The sequence below is a fragment of the Gouania willdenowi genome, chromosome 6 (genome assembly GCF_900634775.1).
Source record: "Gouania willdenowi chromosome 6, fGouWil2.1, whole genome shotgun sequence".
In the NCBI taxonomy this organism is placed as follows: Eukaryota; Metazoa; Chordata; class Actinopteri; order Blenniiformes; family Gobiesocidae; genus Gouania; species Gouania willdenowi.
Genome location: NC_041049.1, coordinates 34,161,981 through 34,167,579, shown reverse-complemented (window position 1 = coordinate 34,167,579; position 5,599 = coordinate 34,161,981). Strand labels below are relative to the sequence as shown.

The following is a 5,599-nucleotide window of genomic DNA, read 5'->3' as shown; positions in this document are numbered from 1 at the left end:
TATGCATGTGTCTTTTGTAAACAAGTAATGGACTTGCTTCATTACATTTCCTCCCCCCTCTCCTAGGTCACAGTACCTCTAGTCTTCATAAACCCTGGAAAGACAGTCAGCCACAGTATTGGTTTTCCCTGCTTTATAGCAGACAGTAAAGTCGTATGGTTGTAGGGCCAGGTACCAACCAGCGATTCTGGTATTGGCATCTTTCATCTTGTGAAGCCATTGGAGAGCGCGATGGTCAGTCTCGAGATCAAAGTGCCGACCCAACAGGTAGTACCGTAGAGACTCTATCGCCCACTTCATAGCCAAGCATTCTTTTTCTACTGTAGAATACCTGGTCTCTCTGTCCAGCAGTTTTCTGCTCAAAAAGGCGACCGGCCTCCTCTCACCGTCCATCTCCTGCAGCAGTACTCCTCCTAGGCCCACTCCAGATGCATCAGTTTGTAAAATGAACGGTTTGTTGAAGTCAGGCGTCTGCAGCAGCGTGTGTTGGTTCATTGCCTTCTTTAGATCTCTGAAAGCAAGGTCACATCGATCCGTCCATTTTACCTTTTTAGGGGCTGAGGATTTAGTAAGGTCATTGAGCACTGCTGAGCGGTCTGCAAAGTGAGGAATGAATTTCCTATACCAGCCAATCAGACCTAGGAAACTCCTAACCCTCTTTTTTGTAGTCGGAATAGGGTAGGAATGAATAGCCTCCATTTTCCCCACCTGAGGCCTGAGTTTGCCATGCCCAATCACAAACCCCAGGTATTCCACCTCTCTTTTAGCCAGACAGCACTTTTTCGGGTTGATGGTTAGGCCAGCTGAGTGGATGCACTGTAGGGTTTTTTCCAAATGAGCCATGTGTTCCTCCCATGTTTGGCTGTAAATCACCACATCATCCAAATATGCAGCCGAGAAATCTGAAACATCTCTCAGAACATAGTCCATCAGTCTTTGAAAAGTGGCTGGTGCCCCCTGGAGTCCGAACGGCATAACTCGAAATTGGTACATACCAAATGGAGTCTTAAATGCTGTCAACTCCTGAGCCTCTGGAGCAAGTGCCACTTGCCAATAACCTTTGCTCAGGTCGAGGGTGGTGATGTATCTGGCTTGTCCCACTCTCTCCACCAGCTCGTCAATCCTGGGCATTGGATAAGGGTCACACAACGAAACAGCATTCAAATAACGAAAGTCAATGCAAAATCGTAGTGAGCCATCCTTCTTTGGTACCAGAACCACCGGACTGCACCATTCACTGCTGGAAACCTCAATTATGCCCAATTCCAACATCAGTTTTATTTCCTCTTTCAAAGTTGGCACCAACCGCTCTGGTATTCTGTAGCTCTTTTGACGTGGAGGTGCCTCGTTTTTCAGCCGTATATGGTGCTGTACCCAGTCCGTATAGCCAGGAGTGTCCTTAAAAAGCTCTGGGTTTATGAGAGCATCCACCTGCTTCTGCTCAGAGATAGACAGATGTGACGTGACCACAACAGATGACTCACCCCGACTTCCAGGTATGAATTTCTCTTTGGTTTCTTCATCCTGTACAGCACGGATCAACAGCTGAGGGACAGATTCCTGGCGAGACTGAAAATCCTTCAACAGGTTAACGTGAAACGTCTGGTGCTTTCTGGTTCTGTCGGGCATAAATAGTTCATATGTGAGCTTACCCACTCTCCTGGTGATTTCATAGGGACCATTCCACTTTGAGAGAAGTTTGCTGTCTGAGGTGGGAAGAAGTAATAGCACCTTTTGGCCTGGTTCAAAACTCCTTTCTCTTGCCTTGCGATCGTACCGCATCTTTTGATTCTTTTGTGCAGTTTTCATGGATTCCTGTGCCAGTGCAGACATTTCCTCAAGCCTTTCCCTCATCTTTACTACATAGGCCACTACATTGTCTCCTGATGGGGATGGATTCTCCCAGTAATCTTTGAGGAGATCAAGCGGCCCTCTTACTTGCCGTCCATAGAGTAACTCAAAAGGTGAGAACCCCGTTGAGGCTTGTGGCACTTCACGATAGGCAAACAGTAGATACAGCAACCACTGGTCCCAGTCTGCTCCTGTGTGCGACACAAACTTCCGCAGCATGTTTTTTAATGTTTGATTATATCTTTCCACTAGCCCGTCCGTCTGGGGGTGGTATGGGGTGGTCTTAATACCCCTAATTCCCAACAGCTTGTAAACCTGCTTTAATAACTTCGACATAAAGTTGGTCCCACAGTCTGTTAACACCTCCTTTGGTATTCCCACCCTGGAGAAAAGTTGTAACAGACAGTTGGCTATATTTCTGGCTTTTATGGTCTTTAGGGGGAAGGCTTCCGGATACCTTGTTGCGTAGTCACACAGCACTAAGATGTATCTATAGCCTGAGCTGCTTCGTTCTAATGGCCCTACTATGTCCATACCAATTCTATCAAATGGTGTTCCAATAATAGGTAGGGGTTGCAACATAGCGCGTGGAACTTGACGCGATGAGGTAAGTTGACATGTTTCACATGAACTACAAAATTTTGAGATTTGATTGTACATGCCTGGCCAAACAAATCGGCTTGCAATTCTACACAAGGTCTTTTGGAAAGCCATATGCCCTGCCCATGGCACTGAGTGTCCAAGCTCCATTACTTTTGATCTAAATTGCTGGGGTAATACTAGTGCTTCTACAGTTCCTTTGCATTGGTAAAGAATACCCCCTTTAATGATATACATGGCTCCCTCCAGACACTCTGGGTTTCCCTGTTTAACCCCATCAACTTCTGTCACTTTCTGAAACCAGGATTGAAGAGTTGGATCATTCTTTTGTAAATTTGTAACATCTGATGGGATTTCAAAGTCTATTGGTTGAGTAGGTTGAGTTGTTTTTTCCTCAAATCTACTTAGAGTAACTTTGAATTTCTCCCTTCTTTTCTGTGCTTTAGATTTAAAAGCTTTTACGTTTACAGGTTCAAGATCTTCCCCAAAGAATGGCAACTGTTTTAGGGCCTCTTTTGAACTCTGGGCCCTAGTCATAACCATGCTATACGCTGTAGGTGGGGCATTTTGTATCTCAGTTTCATCAGGTAAATTAACAGGTATATTTTGAGATAGATTTGTTGACAAGTTTTCAGGTAAACTTTCACTTTCTTGTACCAAATCTAACAGAATGGGCAAATCATTCCCAAGGATTACATCAAACGGTAACTTTGGAGCTAAAGCCACTTGCATTAAAAATGTCTGCCCTCCCACAGTTAAATACACCTCTGCTGTAGGATACAGATGTTCATCACCATGGACGCAGCTAATGCTGGCCTTATCCTCACTCCACTTATCTCTGGATACTAAGCTGGACAAAACTACAGACTGAAATCCCCCCGTATCTAAAAGTGCTGTTGTGCGCTGGCCATTTACCAAAACAGGTGAAGTGCAGGCACCCCGAGTTTGAATAGTATGATTGGGCATAGCAGGTCTTGGCACTACACAGTAAAGAGAGGGTTTTGTCTTATTGTTTAAAGGACAAGAATACTGGGTGTGACCTATCCCATTACACAGGTAACATCTAACTTCTTTACCTGAGTTATATGAACTGTTAGCTGGGTTTGACTGTTGAAACCGGCTAGATGTAAACTGTCTATTTTTAAAAGCAACCCTATCTTGACCAAAACCCCATTCACCCCCATTGGACTTACTTTGGGTTTTGTCTCTATGTCCATGCTCTTTGTCCCGGCTTCTCTGGACATGGAATGTGTCATGTCCAAATGTGGGGTACTCGGATCCTTTCCTGGCTGTGATGAAAACCTCCGCCAGCTGTGCTGCATGCTCCGCGGTGTGGGGGTCATGCTCCCGAATCCAAACTTCCAGTTCTGGATGAACCATCCTCAAAAACTGTTCCAAAATCATTTTCTCTGTGATTTCTTGTTTTGTTGATTTTTCAGGTTTCACCCATTTCGAAAAATAGTCTTTTAGTCGCACATAGAGCTCCTTTGGGGTTTCATCTGGCAGGATATCTGTAGATCTGAATCTTCGACGGTAAGTCTCTGATGTTATTTCATATTTTGTAAGTATCGCAGATTTCACTTTCTCATAATCTTCAGAATCAGCAATGTCCATGAGAACATAAGCACTACGAGCTTTCCCAGTGAGCAAAGTTACTAGGCGGAGAGCCCACTCATCTCTTGGCCACCTACATATTTGAGCCATTCTTTCAAATGTAGTCAGAAAATGTTCAATGTCATCATCTGGTGCCAAAGGTAGAAGCTTTGGTTCTCTGTAACTCACTTGCTCTCTGTAAACTCTAGCATGGCCACGAGGATTTGGATCCTCCTCTTCATCCCCATCTTGGTCTACAGAGGGAGCAGTGTCCTGCTCTTGCTGCTGCTTACTTTGTACTATTTGATTGACTTGTAACTGTATTTGTTGAAATTGGTGCTGCATGTTTTTCCATCTAATTTCTTGTTGACTTGCCTCTTTTTCCAGACGCTGGTCTCTTACTGCTTGAGACTTTGCGAGTGACTTCACCAATCCAGCCAGCTCATCAAACTTGTCTCCAACGTTGCTGGATGTCATGGTCTCCTGCTTCCCTGATGCACATGTCCCCTCGTCTGGCTCTTCCTGGCACACCTGCAGTCGCTCTGTCTTTCTTGTATTCATCCTTCTCAGTTACTCTGTGACATGGGGCCCAGCTTCTGACACCACTTGTCATAGGTAGGCCGTTTCATTTAAGCGGTTGGAGGAACAGAGTACAGCTAAGGCCACGTTTCCAGGTGCAGACCAAAGTGTATTTATTAATGATTTCCAAGTAGAAAAGTATTTACAAAGAAATAGGCAAAAAACAAGGTTAAAACATGTGCAGAGCTCCAAACATAGCTCACATCCTGCAGCACTCTTCTTCAACAATGAAGCAGAGCAGCTTTTATAGGCCGACAGATGATTAAGTCCCAGCCTATTCTGCAGCACAGGAAAATTCTTAAAAACAACAATTTTATTCTTTCACACTATACCTTACAAATCTAACAATGTAAAAACATTTCATTACCTCTACCAAATATATATGTTTTATTAAGTTAACGATATCTACATTAAAACAAACATCTAATTTAGCACAACATTAAAATCAAACACCCCTCCTGCTCCTCACACAATGGTCCCTCCTGGAACCTTCTTAAGGTGCTCCGGCTCTCTGGGGAATCTTTTAGCCGGAACACCTGGGACCAGACCAGAGATACAAAGTAAGTTCATTTATCAGACAATTATACATTTTATATTTAGTTTCACTCATACTTTACTCTCTGTTGCAGGTCCACAACCATGGGAAAAGACAATCAATAAACATCCGTTTTACAAAGATAATATGCATGTGTCTTTTGTAAACAAGTAATGGACTTGCTTCATTACAAGTGCCCTCGGGCCAAATTCAGCATCCATTATGGCCCCCAGTATGACTTAGCTACACGCAGTAAATACACCAGGAAAGACAATAATTATTAAGTATTTATACTGTACATGTTAACCCCAGAGTGATTGCATATTCTACAGTTTAGTTTAGCAGACACTTTTATCTAAAGTGGCAACAAAAGCAGTTAGGGTTAAGGGACTTGCTCAACATGTTCCAAAGTAATAGCATTAGAGGCCCACTAACATGTTG

General features: G+C 43.7%; 1 long non-coding RNA gene across 1 annotated transcript; it reads left to right on the top strand.

Moving 5' to 3' along the window:
• Positions 1-4,868: 4,868 nt before the first annotated feature.
• LOC114465935 (uncharacterized) lies at positions 4,869-5,304 on the top strand. Its single transcript, XR_003674366.1, has 2 exons — positions 4,869-5,183; positions 5,253-5,304. It is a non-coding gene; the product is annotated as an uncharacterized LOC114465935 (long non-coding RNA).
• The last annotated feature ends 295 nt before the right edge of the window (positions 5,305-5,599 follow it).